The sequence below is a fragment of the Crocodylus siamensis genome, chromosome 1, assembly GCF_052110815.1.
Source record: "Crocodylus siamensis isolate JL-2025a chromosome 1, ASM5211081v1, whole genome shotgun sequence".
Taxonomy (NCBI): Eukaryota; Metazoa; Chordata; order Crocodylia; family Crocodylidae; genus Crocodylus; species Crocodylus siamensis.
This window is the reverse complement of record NC_143395.1, coordinates 189,202,867-189,216,987: the sequence shown is the minus strand read 5'-3', so window position 1 is coordinate 189,216,987 and position 14,121 is coordinate 189,202,867. Positions and strand designations below refer to the sequence as shown.

The 14,121-nt window shown below is 42.9% G+C and overlaps 1 protein-coding gene across 4 annotated transcripts in view; it reads right to left on the bottom strand.

The window, feature by feature from the left end:
- TASP1 (taspase 1) overlaps nt 1–14,121 on the bottom strand; it is a 174,703-nt gene that overhangs the window by 45,790 nt on the left and 114,792 nt on the right. The window contains exon 12 of one of the 4 annotated variants that reach the window (XR_016442924.1): nt 3,319–3,466. The exons of the other annotated variants lie outside the window; for them this stretch is intronic. The gene's annotated coding sequence lies outside the window, so the exon portion shown is untranslated. The remainder of the gene's footprint in view (nt 1–3,318; nt 3,467–14,121) is intronic. 4 annotated transcript variants of the gene reach the window in all.

The following is a 14,121-nucleotide window of genomic DNA, read 5'->3' as shown; positions in this document are numbered from 1 at the left end:
TTGTGCACAATACACACAAAATAGTATCTTTAAAAGACACTGTGTATCATGTTACACACACGCACATTCATGCTACCTCTTAAACAAAAATAAAAATCAAAGATTTGAAAATTCAAGTTTTGTGACCCTACATCCATTAGTCCACTCATGAAGAGAATTCAAAATGGAACATTATCTCCTTGTCAGATTTGAGAATCAGAATAACCATTAGAAAACCTGTCAAACTTTTTTTTGGAATATTCTGGCGTGTCCGAGTAATGCTTAAAATGGTCATAGCAGAGTAAAATTAGAACGTTTTGGCCATTTTTCCTTTTTGTTTGCTTTCCCCATTTGAAAGCACTTAAGAATAAAAGTGTGCAGTCAGTGATTGTTTTCCTGTATAGTCTGCTAGTTTCTACCTTGCTGAGGAACTTCTGCCTTATAACAGAAGCAAAAACCATGATTCATTCCTTTTTTAAACATGTCTTTTTAAATTTAAAGCATACTATTTAAATTGAATTCTATCAGAAGCTACAAGATTTTTAAAATTAGCTAAATAAAATTTAAGCATCCCTTTATGCGTGTTGTGACTTGAAATGAAAATCCTACATCTTTAAACATGGAAAGTATTATGGTTTAACTATGACCTAAATGCCTTAGGGCACAGAATTAAATACAAATGTAACAAGTTAGTTAGGCCAAAAGAGTCCTTGATTGCACATATGCAAGAACGTTTATTACTCTGAATTTGAAATAGTATTGTAACAACCAAACCTTTCATATAATCCACTAGACAAAAGAAAAAGGCTCTACTTTGAATTAATAAAGCACTTCTAAACATTACAAGCTCGCACCATTTTACAAGCATTACTTAGCTATGTCTCATCATCCCTTGTGACAGGCAAACATTACACCCAGTTTTAGATAGGTGCACTACAACTTTTCAGGTTTACAAAATGAGGCAGTGGCATAGGATTAACCTATAAAACCTACTGGAGAAATACACAGTAACAGCTATAAACAGAAATTTAAATTCTGTCTTTGGTTCTTATTAAGGACAAAATAAAAGTACTAACGGTATTTGAAATGGTAATTCTTGCCTCTCTCTTCTCTTGCATTCTCTGTCCATAGCTACAGTTTCTTATGACAGCAGTTATCTGAGAGATTTGCAAGAGTTTACACTGCCCTGTGGACTACAAAATGCACTGATGTGGGTATTCCTTTTCCACTGCACTGTTGCACAGCAGGGATCTAGGGACTTCACAGGGAAGGATTAGGGTTCTTCCATTACAATTCATACTGTAATATGGAGAAGGTCGAGAACTAGAATCTTTGTTCTGCGTTCATTTTGGTTTCAAACACTATAAACTGACCACCTCATTTGAGTAGGTCTTGACTGATACCAGCAAAAACCCAAGGCAAAGTTTTTTATACACATAACCCTTCAAAGCTACAGTGCTGCCCCTCAGACAAGCTAGTTCCTGGAATGAAGCACAATTAATCTGAATGAGCTGAGACTAGTTTACAGAGTACACAGTACTGTGTGTGTGGGAAAGGGGTTGCGGGGAGGAGAGGAGAGGATTGCAGGTACTTCATGGGCATTTAAAAGAGGGCAATGGTCTCATATTTTTGTAGGATCCCAGGACAAGAGGCTCCCTCTCCTGGGAGAAATGGATGTCTGTTTATACCCATGTCAACACTTAAATATTCTTTTCTTCAAAATAAAGCTGCAGTTTCCAGCAGAACAAGACTTGTAATCTGGCATTATAAAAATGTTTTTGCTTAGCATTTTATACGTACACAAATTACGGTTCCTGTTGTCCTTGAAAAACATTTAGATTTTCTTCTGACAAATTTCAATTAAATCAATGTGTGTTCTTCTGAACTGTTTCAATTCCCCCCCCCCCCAAAAAGCAAAAAAAATTGTACTGTGATTAGATCTTGCTTCCTCCAAAATGTTTTGAAATAAAGTTTTCAATAGCAATAGAAACTAGAGCAAGGGTGTCAAACTCATTAGCAACTAGAGCAAGGGTGCCAAACTCATTTGCCTTCCCTCCTCCTCCCCACTCCAGATCTGAACTATGGTGTTCACTCACAGGTTAGATCCAGACGTACTTCCAGTAGCAAGGAGCCATGAAGGTTAACACTGCCACTGCTTGCCCCATCACTGGCAAAACATATCCCTAACAGGGCTCCATAACCTAGAATTTGGCAGCAGGTCCTAAGCCCATTCAACGTGCCCCATGAATGCCCAACTCCTCCAGATGCCCCAAAGGCTCGCTGAGATGCTCCAGGAGCTGGAATTTGCCCACAAGTTGGATGTTTAACCCGTGATCTAGAGGCTTCAAGTTGTCTGGGTCCCATCACAGCAAAAGTGCTGTACAGACATATTTAATGGCACTTGCAACCTCAGAGTCTGCTGCAAATGCACTGCCCACTATGGGTGCCTATACATGTGCTCTAGGGTGGTGGGGGGATGTTCCAATTAGAGTGGGAGCCACTATAATTAAAATGCCTGCAGTATCTCATGTATTCAGCATCATGCATTTCAAAATGGTTGTCAGGGCACTTTAACTAAATCTCATTGAGCGATCTTTAGCTAAAGTGCCTTTGCTGCCATTTTGAAATGCAGGACACTGAATACGTGAGACACTGCAGCACGCTGGGGAGCTCTGTTTCGAACACTCCAGCATGCTCGATTAATCGAGTCTGCTCCAGTGAGTCCTAATCAGGATGGGTCCGAGCATGTGTAAAAAAAGTGCCCTATGCTTCCAGCCTCAGCCCTGTGCAGAATTCTTCCCCATACTTCAGATTACTTCCTTTGTGTCTACTTTGGAAAACTATAGTACTCCAGAGAAAAACCAAAACGTGGGGCTAATTAATCTGATGGCAAATACAATAATCCTTTAAAAATGCACAGTATAGTTACGTATTCTGTTTTAAAAGTTTCTAATGCACATCAAACAGAAATTAGAATTTACTGGTGACAGGCTTGGTGTCACTAACCTCCCTTTAAAGAACTTTGATATCTAGCAGTATAATGACAACTCATTATTCAGAGCAAGCGAGTTAGTTTCATTTCTGTTTATACTCTTAAACTTTTTTTACACTGTAGTTCAGCAGAAGATGATCTGACTATACACAACCCACATTTTCAAACTGTTCTCGCTAATGTAGCTGCCAAGCACTTGCATTTGTTTGCAAATATAAATGAAGTGGTTGAATAACAAATAGGATTTGTTTTTTGGCACAGGGAGATGCATAAGCTTGCAAACCATGGGGGTCCATTTGGACTGAATTTAAAATAAAAATAATGGGTCAGAGTTTTTAAATAAATACCTAATGTTCAGACAATGATTCTGTCTTTGAATTGCCATGGTTGATAAACTCTTTTTTCAGCACTGGACTCCAACATTTCCAGTTTCAAACAATCTTCATTTTTCAGTATAAAGATGGCCATCAGCATTCTTGTACAGTCCAAGCTGCACTGAAGAGTTGTCAAGTAATAAAGGGAAAAAATGTGGACAACATATTTACAGTCAAATTTTAATGTCAGATGCTCTTGAATATAGAAATTTCATCTTCTGTAATGAAAGTGCCACATGCATATTGGGGAAGGGAATTAGCTCATATATATTTATTTTTTTAAAGAAGTATAGCACAGCCAACTAAAACAGAAATTGAGAGTCAAGCAACATGCTAACAGATGCTCAGTGACTTTCAAGTTTGGGGACTAATTCAAGATGTACCACAAAGTGACATATCATATATAATCAGCCAAAATAGTTTTATTTTACGTTAAATTAAGATATTTGACATTAAATGTCATCATTTTGAAACAAAGGCATCCAATGTTTTCAGCAGAACAGCCTCATTTATTAAGACATCCAAATAAGGTAACTGGGTCCTCATACAGTGCAATGATTTATTTTTAAAAAATTGTATCAGACATTTTCCCTAGTGTTTGTAATACAGTAGTAAAATGACTGAACAACTACTTTCAGCTTCCATCATCCCATCTGATATAAGAAGAAATTTATGAACTCTACTATAAGACACCAATGGGCTTAGTTCGTTTTAAACTGACTAAACAGTACAATGTATTCAAGATGAGAAATCAGGGCTAATTAATGATATCTTACATAGCATGGAAACAATTATAAAAATTCCAGGAAGAATCTATAATGCTTCAGCATGATACAAGTCAGTTCTAAATGAAGACAAGTCGGTACTAAAGTGGTATTAATGAGGGTTATAAAAATTACCTTAATCTTTATAACTACTTGGCATGTGTACTCTAGCTTGTAGGTAGCATCACTGCTTATTGTGCTTTAAATAAAAAGTTAATAATTTGCCTTTGGGGTTCCCTCCTCCCTTTGGCACTCAACATCAGTATGCACAAGAACTGTTTACGGATTAAGAGAAATGCAGAAACCTTCACTTCCCTTAACAAATTCGCTATCCTCACCCGTACACAGAAGTACCATCTAGCAGTTGACCACATTTTTAGAAGCTGAAATAACTGACATATGTTACACTGCCCATTCTACCACACTTAACAAGAGCATTGAATAGGTATTTCCTTCTTTGTTATGGATTAGGGCCAAAACATTTAATGCTACATTTTCCCTATACCACTTTCAATTTCACAGGGATTAATTTGTAGGAACTTGCTTGCTTGGAGTCTCAACCAGAGTTACACTACATTCCTCTATCCAAGGTATGCTTATTACCCTGCATGTAAAGCTTGCTCTCAGTTGTTACAATCTTTAAATACGTACTGTGGCTCCTCCATTGTGATCATTATGATTAAGGGTCCAAAATGGTTTTCATTAGCTTTTAGTTCCTTCATAGCATTCCAAAAAGCTAACCTTTGGGCCTGAAATTTTCCATGTTCAATCTCTGCCCAGAAACACAATTTAAAAAAATGGTGCAAACGTTTCTGCCTCAAAACTCTTGGGAAGTAGGAAAATAAGCATGTAAAGTGAGTGTTTTACTCGCTGAATCAGGAGGCAAATAGAGAAATGATAAAATATGTGCATTTTATGCTACATTTTAAAAGCTTTCAAACATTTAAAAATATTTTAGGTATTTTAAAAACCTAAATATCAAATCAAGCATGTGTAACACAAAATTTTAAGCATCCCTGGCACTATGCAAAAAGTACTTCAAAGGCCCCAATTCTATAAACAGCAATGAAATTGCTTAACTTTAAGCATGCAGAAAACCCCACTTTAGGAATATACATATTACAGAATCAGAGACCTCTGCAGGTCATCTAGCCCAACCCCCTGCTTGAGGGAGGGTCATCCCTAACCAAACCATCATATACAAATCCCTAATCTAAACTATTTGTGAAACTACCATTACACCTAACACAACATTAGACATAACACCCTAACCTGCCAATTAAAGCAGGGGAAGCATGGCAGCCAATGTGCTGCTTTTATAAAAGATTGTTAATATATGTTCAAGAGATCCTACATAGAAGCCCTGCCCCTCTGCTACAAAGGAAGGCAACACACGTATCAATATTTTAAAATAGATATGATAAACAACTGTTGCAACTGAATGATTCTGTAGCAATGCAAGTGTTGGAAACCCATTGCAACTTTTCATTCAGGGCCATAGTTCAGGTGAGTCAGACAACGCGTCTTGCTATGGGCTCAAGCAAACATAATACTTGAGTTGTAATAGAGGATGCAAACTCCTGAGCAGCAAGCTCTTCTACCTCTATAAAAGTGGCTAAAAAGTATGCTTTTCCTAACCCATTAAAAAGTTAGCAGGGCAATGGCTTAAACTCAAGCATGTGCTCAAGTGCTGGCAGAAACAGGTGGTTTGCCTGAGTGCATTAAAGCATTTTACCTTGTTTGGAAGCTCTACTAGCAATCTCAAAAATTCCAAACATGAACTACTTCAGATCCTCACCCTTCCTTTGCTTTCAATTTTTTTCGCTAACTTTTCAAAAACTAGAAAATTAGTGTATTCATGTAGCATCTTGCAATATTAAACTTTCACCTTGAATCTAACCACCCACAGGAAGCCTCAAATGCCTCTTCTAACGCTTGTAGTATGGGCAACAAGCAGGAGGAACTCACCCTCCTGCTGGCTGACACCATAGTGGGGATTACGGAAACGTGGTGGGATGAAACGCATGATTGGGCGGTCAATGTCAAGGGCTATACGCTGTACAGGAGGGACAGGATAGGAAAGAGGGGTGGGGGCGTGGTGCTCTATATTATGGAGGAATACACATCCTCGTTAATTAGCAAGGAGCCAGGGGAGGGGCACTCTGAAGTGCTTTGGGTTAGAGTACAAGGCAGTCAAGGGGAAAGGGACTTAACGGTGGGAGTCTACTACAGACCTCCCAACCAGGCTGAAGAGCTTGACCACGAATTCTTGGGTCAGCTCACAGAGGTAGTGAAGGCTAAGGATGTGGTTGTCATGGGGGACCTGAATTTCCCGGACATCTGCTGGGAAGAGCAGTCAGCCAGGTCTGAACGCTCACGTAGGTTCTTGGCCAGAGTGCAGGACCTCCATCTAACCCAGGAGGTGCACAGCCCCACCAGGGGGGATGCCTTGTTGGACCTAGTGCTGGCCACGGGTGACGACCTGGTGAGGGGGCTGCGAGTGCTCGACCACCTGGGCGACAGCGATCATCGCCTACTGGAATTCACCATCCAGCGCAAGGTGGCAAAGGCATGCAGTAAGGCAGCGGCCCTAGATTTTAGGAGGGCAGACTTCAACGAGCTAAGGAGGATAGTTGCAGAAGTGCTGAGGTCCCAGAGGGGAGGGGAGCCAGGCGTCCAAGGAGAGTGGTCGCTCCTTAAGGAGACGATCCTCCAAGCCCAAAGGAAGGTAATCCCAACAAGGATCAAAGGGAGCAGGAGAGCACACAAGCCTCTGTGGCTCACCAAAAGCATCCGGGAATGTCTCCTTGCTAAAAAGGAGGCTTATACCCAGGGGAAAGAAGGGGTCATCACCAGGGAGGGCTATTCTGTAGTTGCTCGGGGATGTAGGGGGGCAGTTAGGAAGGCCAAGGCAGAGATGGAACTGGGACTAGCTTCCCAGATTAAGGACAATAAGAAGTCTTTTTTTAAATACGTAGGGGGTAAAAAGAAGGTCCTGGGTAATGTGGGGCCCTTGCAGGACGACATGGGTAACTTGGTCGTCACACCAGACGGCAAAGCTAACATGTTTAACAATCTCTTTGCCTCCGTCTTCCTAATTCGGGACCAGAACAGCCACCTCCCTGCTGGGCCCCCCTTGGGCCCTGGGGGAGGCACACCTGGACCACGGGTTAGCGAGGATTTAGTTAGGGAGCTTCTGGAGGGGTTGGACGTATTAAAGTCAGCCGGCCTGGATGATCTCCACCCTAGAGTTCTAAAGGAACTGGCCGGGGTCATTGCAAGTCCCCTGGCACAACTTTATGAGCACTCGTGGTGCTCTGGTGAGGTACCAGAGGACTGGAAGAGGGCCAACGTGGTCCCCATCTTCAAAAAAGGCAGGAAGGAAGACCCGGGAAACTATAGGTTGGTTAGTCTCACCTTGATCCTAGGCAAGCTGTTCGAGAAAATTCTGCTGGCACACATCCAGGAGGGGCCAGCAGGAAACTGTATGCTTAGGGGCAACCAACATGGGTTCATCAGTGGAAGGTCCTGTCAGACCAACCTGGTGGCCTTTTACGATCAGATCACCACATCGTTAGACGCAGGGGTAGCAGTGGATATAATCTTCCTGGACTTCCGGAAGGCTTTTGACACTGTCTCTCACCCTGTTCTCATTAAGAAACTGGGGGGCTGTGGTGTAGACACCCACACAGTCAAATGGGTCGCCAACTGGCTGGGGGGCCGCACCCAGAGGGTGGTAGTAGATGGGTCCTTCTCAACCTGGAAGGACTTGGGCAGTGGGGTTCCACAGGGCTCGGTCCTCGGGCCCGCACTGTTCAACATCTTCATCAGCGATTTGGATGAGGGGGTAAAAGCACCCTGTTCATATTTGCTGATGACACTAAGATGTGGGGGGACATGGGTACATTGGAAGGATGCAACAGGCTACAATCAGACCTAGACAGGTTACAAGGGTGGGCGGATGAGAATAGGATGGGTTTCAACACAGACAAGTGCAAGGTGATGCACCTCGGGAGGAACAACCGGCACCACACCTACAGGTTGGAGAACTCCTCTCTTATCAGCACGGAGGCGGAAAGGGATCTGGGGGTCATCATTGACTCCAAGATGAACATGGGCCGGCAGTGTGGAGAGGCAGTCAGGAAGGCCAACCGCACCTTGGCATGCATCCACAAATGCATCTCAAGCAGGTTCAAGGAGGTGATCCTCCCCCTCTATGCGGCACTGGTCAGGCCACAGCTGGAGTACTGCGTCCAATTCTGGGCGCCGCACTTCAGGAGGGATGTCGACAGCGTGGAGAGGGTCCAGAGGAGGGCCACTCGTATAATCAGGGGACAGCAGGGCAGGCCCTATGAGGACAGGCTGCGGGACCTGAACCTGTTCAGCCTCCAAAAGAGAAGGCTGAGGGGGGATCTTGTGGCCTGTTATAAACTAGTCAGGGGGGATCAGCAGGCATTGGGGAAGTCACTGTTTCCCCGAGCACCGCCAGGAGTGACCAGGAATAACAGTCACAAGCTGGCAGAGGGTAGATTTAGGTTAGATATCAGGAGACGCTACTTCACAGTCAGGGCGGCTAGGGTCTGGAACCAACTTCCAAGAGAAGTGGTGCAGGCTCCTACCCTGGGGGTCTTTAAGAGGAGGTTAGATGAACATCTTGCTGGGGTCATTTGACCCCAGTATTCTTTCCTGCCATGGCAGGGGGTTGGACTAGATGATCTGCTCAGGTCCCTTCCGACCCTAAAAACTATGAAACTATGAAACTATAACAATAACTAGAAAATCCAAGAGTCACTTAACAACAGTATTAATTTGGCTGCACTAAACATAATATTCTTGTTTTTCTTATGCTTATAGCTTTATATATTATGAACAGGATGCATGGATTATGTATGAGAACTGTAACATTTATACAACTGTAGCCCCAGGCAGGTTCTTTGAGATCTAAGTTTGTATTTATTATGGTAGCACCATTATTCCATTTCAAGTCTGAGAGGACACATTAAATTAGGCCTTCTACAAGCCTATTTGTGGACAGTTTTGAGAGTTTACAATAAAGATAAACAAGACAAAGGATGAGAGAAAGAAAATGTTATATTTTGCACCTGGGGAATAGAGAAATTAAGCAATTTACCCTATGTCACAAAAAAACAGCCAGTTATGCATAAAAGTAAAAATCAAACCCTCTTGAATCCAGCATCTTAGGTAAAAGCCAACATGTCCCTTTCATCACTCACAGCAATTTAAATGCACTACACTAATACTTCTGTTGTTGCAGCTCCACAGTACAAATGATACCTGCTGAGTATATTTTTAAAAAGTCTAAAATGCATAAACAAGGCCCGAATGTTCAAGACTTCCCAATATCATGCCATCTTAGTCAAAAACTCAAAACAAATGTGTTGGACTGAATACAATGGGTACATGCAGCTTTGGGATATAACCAAAATTTAGTATTAATCGCTTCTCGGCCTCTTGAAGGCTCAGATCAAGTGCAATTTCTGTATACAAAAGCAAGGTTGGCTTCTTCAACCCTATTAGGATGAGGTCCTCAATTTTCAGGATACTAAATATTTTGAGTACTTTCTTTTATCTTCTAATCTATGTTTTCTTCTGCAAACTGCACACTATTTCTACATGTCTGAATCAGAAACACGATACTCCCCTACCCGACTGCATACCCAAGTCAACCACTAAAGTCAAATTAAAATATAGTCTTAATTACAAAATGTTAGATAAAGATTATTCCTTTGCCTAATTAAATTAATAAATTTCATAGATTTCATAGACATTAGGGCTGGAAGGGACCTCGGGAGATCATCGAGTCCAGCTCCCTGCCCAAAGGGCAGGAAGTCAGCTGGGGTCATAGGATCCCAGCAAGATAAGCATCCAATTTGCTCTTGAAGGTGTTCAATGTAGGTGCTTGAACCACCTCCGCTGGCAGACTGTTCCAGACCTTGGGGGCTCAGACAGTAAAGAAATTCTTCCTTATGTCCAGCCTGAAACGGTCTTGCAGGAGTTTGTGACCGTTTGACCTCGTCATCCCTTGGGGCGCTCTGGTGAACAGACGTTCCCCCAGATCCTGGTGGTCACCCCTCATAAACTTATAGGTGGCCATCAGATCACCCGAGCCTGCGCTTTTCCAGGCTAAAGAGTCCCATGGCTCTCAGCCTATCATCGTAAGATCTGTTTTCCTGACCTCTGATCATGCGCGTGGCTCTCCTCTGGACTCTCTCAAGCTTCTCCACATCCTTTTTGAATTGTGGAGCCCAAAACTGGACGCAGTACTCCAGCTGTGGCCTCACCAAGGCCGAGTACAAGGGGAGAATGACGTCCCGGGATTTGCTCGAGAAGCATCTATGGATGCACGCCAGCATTTTGGTCACTTTACTAGCCGCAGCATCGCATTGCAGGCTCATGTTCATCTAGTTTTTAAAGGTACCTTTAAACAGGTTGACTTCTTTCTCGTATTATGTAAGGACTATGGTTCTACTCAATAATATATTCAAATAACCTTACTATTTGCTGCATTTTCTACTGTATAACTGACCTCATTGAGCCAGTGTGTACGCCTGGTGAAATTAAGCTATTCATACTTCTGTGAAGCACATTAAACAGAACTAATACATTATAAATCTAAATAATACAGATATGCACTAAATATAGCCACCCTTAATTTGTTAATCGAGCACAAGAAAGCATCTAGATCCATGTACCTTTAAAATTTAGGATGACAAAGCAATTGAAACTACATCAATTTAAAAACAAAGAAGCTGCAGGAAGACTATGGATTCAGACTTTAAATATCATATTTAAAAATCCAGTGTTCATATAAGAGGGCAGGACCTTCAATACAGCAGCACTAGCAATGCCTGCTGAAACACCTAGTAAAATGTGTTTGAGGAATACAGAATTGGAATGGCCTTCCTAACACTTGTCACTACTAGCAAAAAAAACTAGACAAGAAACACAAGCAGCACTAATGTGTTAAAACAAAAAACAAAAAAAGATATCAAATTCAAGGAACTGTGTGCTTGTTCCCTTAGCTATGAAGGGCTGAACAATGTATAAGGCTCTTTAAAAAAAAACAACTTTCATAAATGTTCTATTATTTATGTTTTTTACATCTAAACAGATGGCATCTCTACATACATTATATTAGGAGTGATATTTTCAAAAGCAAGACATACACACAAATATCTAACTAAACAACGTTGTTTTGATGGTAAATACCCTAAGGGAACAATGAAGGACCCTGCCAATTATTCTAAAACTTCCAGTTACAGTTTCATTTATTAATTAAATCCTGGACTGAAGAAAAGAAAAAATGCTAGCTTTTTTACCAGTTAGGCTGGGAGCTCTCCAAGGATTCCTTAGCCCTTTGGCAGTTTTATTTTCATGGTAGTAAGTCCCAGAGCTTAGCATACAAGGTAGACTGTAGGTTTTCAGACCAAATTTACCACTGCATGGAATAAGTGCTGCCAGGGCCTGACCCTCTACTTGAAGTTTTTCCTTTCCAGTTTAATAACATGAATTCACATTAGTGTTTCTAGGTCACTACTAAAAACAAAGCATACTTTTTACTAGGTTTTTATAGGATTTCAAATTCAGGGGGAAAAAAAATCAGAAGCTAAAAAACTGAAAAAATAAGGCATTTCCATTTTCACTTTAAATAAATCACTACCACCTGTAATAGGGATGAAACAGACCACTTGGCTTCACTACCTGGGTGCCCTGCATCAAGCATTAGTGTTTGACAAAGCATTAACTGTAGTTCCACAGGAGCACAGACTCAAAATGTTTTAGATTGCATTGCTTTCATTGAATCCCCTTACTTTTCCAGACAGTTTTATTCCACAAAAAAGGGACGATTCCATTGCAGCTTCTTATCTACTGTTTCTGAACAGTCTCTTCCTTTAACTTGGGGTGAGTATACATGACACGCTAGGAATGAGACATTTTTCCCTTCACTACCTCTCCCCTCCCGACACGGGAAGGGAACCAACACACTCCCTCATTCCCAAGCTATCACAGTAGCTACAAAAACTTCGGAGATAAAATATCTCCAAGGCAGAGCACAGGACAATGATGCTGTGCAACTCTTCCCTGGCAGTCCTACAGCTGTCTGAGTTAGGAGACTTTTCCCACCAGAATCTGTATACAGTTAAGGCATCTTACACCCTGTGAGTACCAAATGACCTCAAGGCTTTATCCCTAAAGAGATGTTTGGTAGAAAAATGCCACAGAGACAAGTTTCCAGAGCTTTCTTGACTCCTCAGCCTATACCCCTGCAGTAATCTGTGAAAAGGCACCATTTGGTCAACTGAGATACTGCAGACTTCAAAATACAGCAAGATTTATTCTACCTTGACCCACCATAAAAAACAAAAGTCCACCCACAGAACATCTTCATTAGTGCTGATTTGTTTGATCATATTTTCAGTGTTCATGATTCACTTTCCATTGCCTTGCTAAAACACTGTTAGTTACTGGATACAAGGCCATGGTAACAAAAAGGGATTCATAGTTTCATAGTTTGTAGGGTCGGAAGGGACCTGAGCAGATCATCAAGTCCAACCCTCTGCCAAGGCAAAGAAGGCAAGGAAAGAGTATTGTGGTCAAACGACCCCAGCAAGGTGACTGTCTAGCCTTGTCTTAAAGCCCCCCAGGGTAAGAACCAGTAACACTTCGCTTGGAAGTTGGTTCCAGATCCTAGCCGCCCTGACCGTGAAGTCGTGCCTCCTGATGTCTAGTCTGAATCTACTCTCTGCCAGCTTGTGACTGTTACTTCTTGTTACTCCTGGTAGTGCTCAGGGGAACAGGGACTCCCCCAATGTCTGCTGGTCCCCTCTGACTAGTTTGTAACAGGCCACTAGATCCCCTCTCAGCCTTCTCTTGTGGAGGGTGACCAGGTTAAGGTCCCATAGCCTCTCCTCATAGGGCCTGCCCTGCTGCCCCCTGACCATGCGAGTGGTCCCCCTCTGGACCCTCTCCATGCTGTCCACATCCCTCTTGAAGTGTGGCACCCAGAACTGGATGCAGTACTCCAGCTGCAGCCTGACCAGTGCCACATAGAAGGGGAAGATCACCTCTTTGGACCTGCTCAAGATGCGTCTGTGGATGCATGACAAGTGTGGTTGGCCTTCCTGACTGCATCCCTACACAGCCAGCCCATGTTCATCTTGGCATTAATGATGACTCCAAGATCCTTTTCTGCCTCTGCACTGATGAGAAGGGAGTTCCCCAGCCTGTAGGTACGGTGCTGGTTCTTCCTCCCCAGGTGCATCACTTTGCACTTCTCAGTGTTGAATCCCATCCTGTTCTCACCCACCCACCCCTGTAACCTGTCTAGGTCCAATAGCAGCCTATTCCTCCCTTCTACCGTGCACACATCCCCCCACATCTTACTGTCATCAGCAAATTTGAACAGGTGCTTTTTACCCCCTCATCCAAATCACTGATGAAGATGTTGAACAGTGCGGGCCCGAGGACTGAGCCCTGCGGGACCCCACTGCCCACATCCCTCCAGGTCGAAAATGACCCATCCACCACCACTCTCTGGGTTGCGGCCCTCCAGCCAGTTGGCGACCCATTTGACTGTGTAGGTGTCGATGCCGTGGTCCCCTAGTTTTTTAATGAGAATGGGGTAAGAGACAGTGTCAAAGGCCTTCCTAAAGTCCAGAAAGACTATGTCCACTGCTACCCCTGCATCTAAGGATTTGGTGACCTGGTTGTAGAAGGCCACCAGGTTGGTCTGACAGGACCTGCCTCTAATGAACCCCTGTTGGTTCCCCCTAAGCGTAATCTCCCCTGCTGGCCCCTCGTGGACACGTGCCAGGATAATTCTCTCAAAAAGCTTACTCAGGATCGAGGTAAGACTGACTGGCTTATAGTTTCTTGGGTCCTCCTTCCTCCCTTTTTTGAAGATGGGAACCACATTGGCCTTCTTTCAGTCCTCTGGCACCACAGCAAAGCACCAGAAGTGATTCTAAAGCCGTGCCAGTGGTCCCGCAAT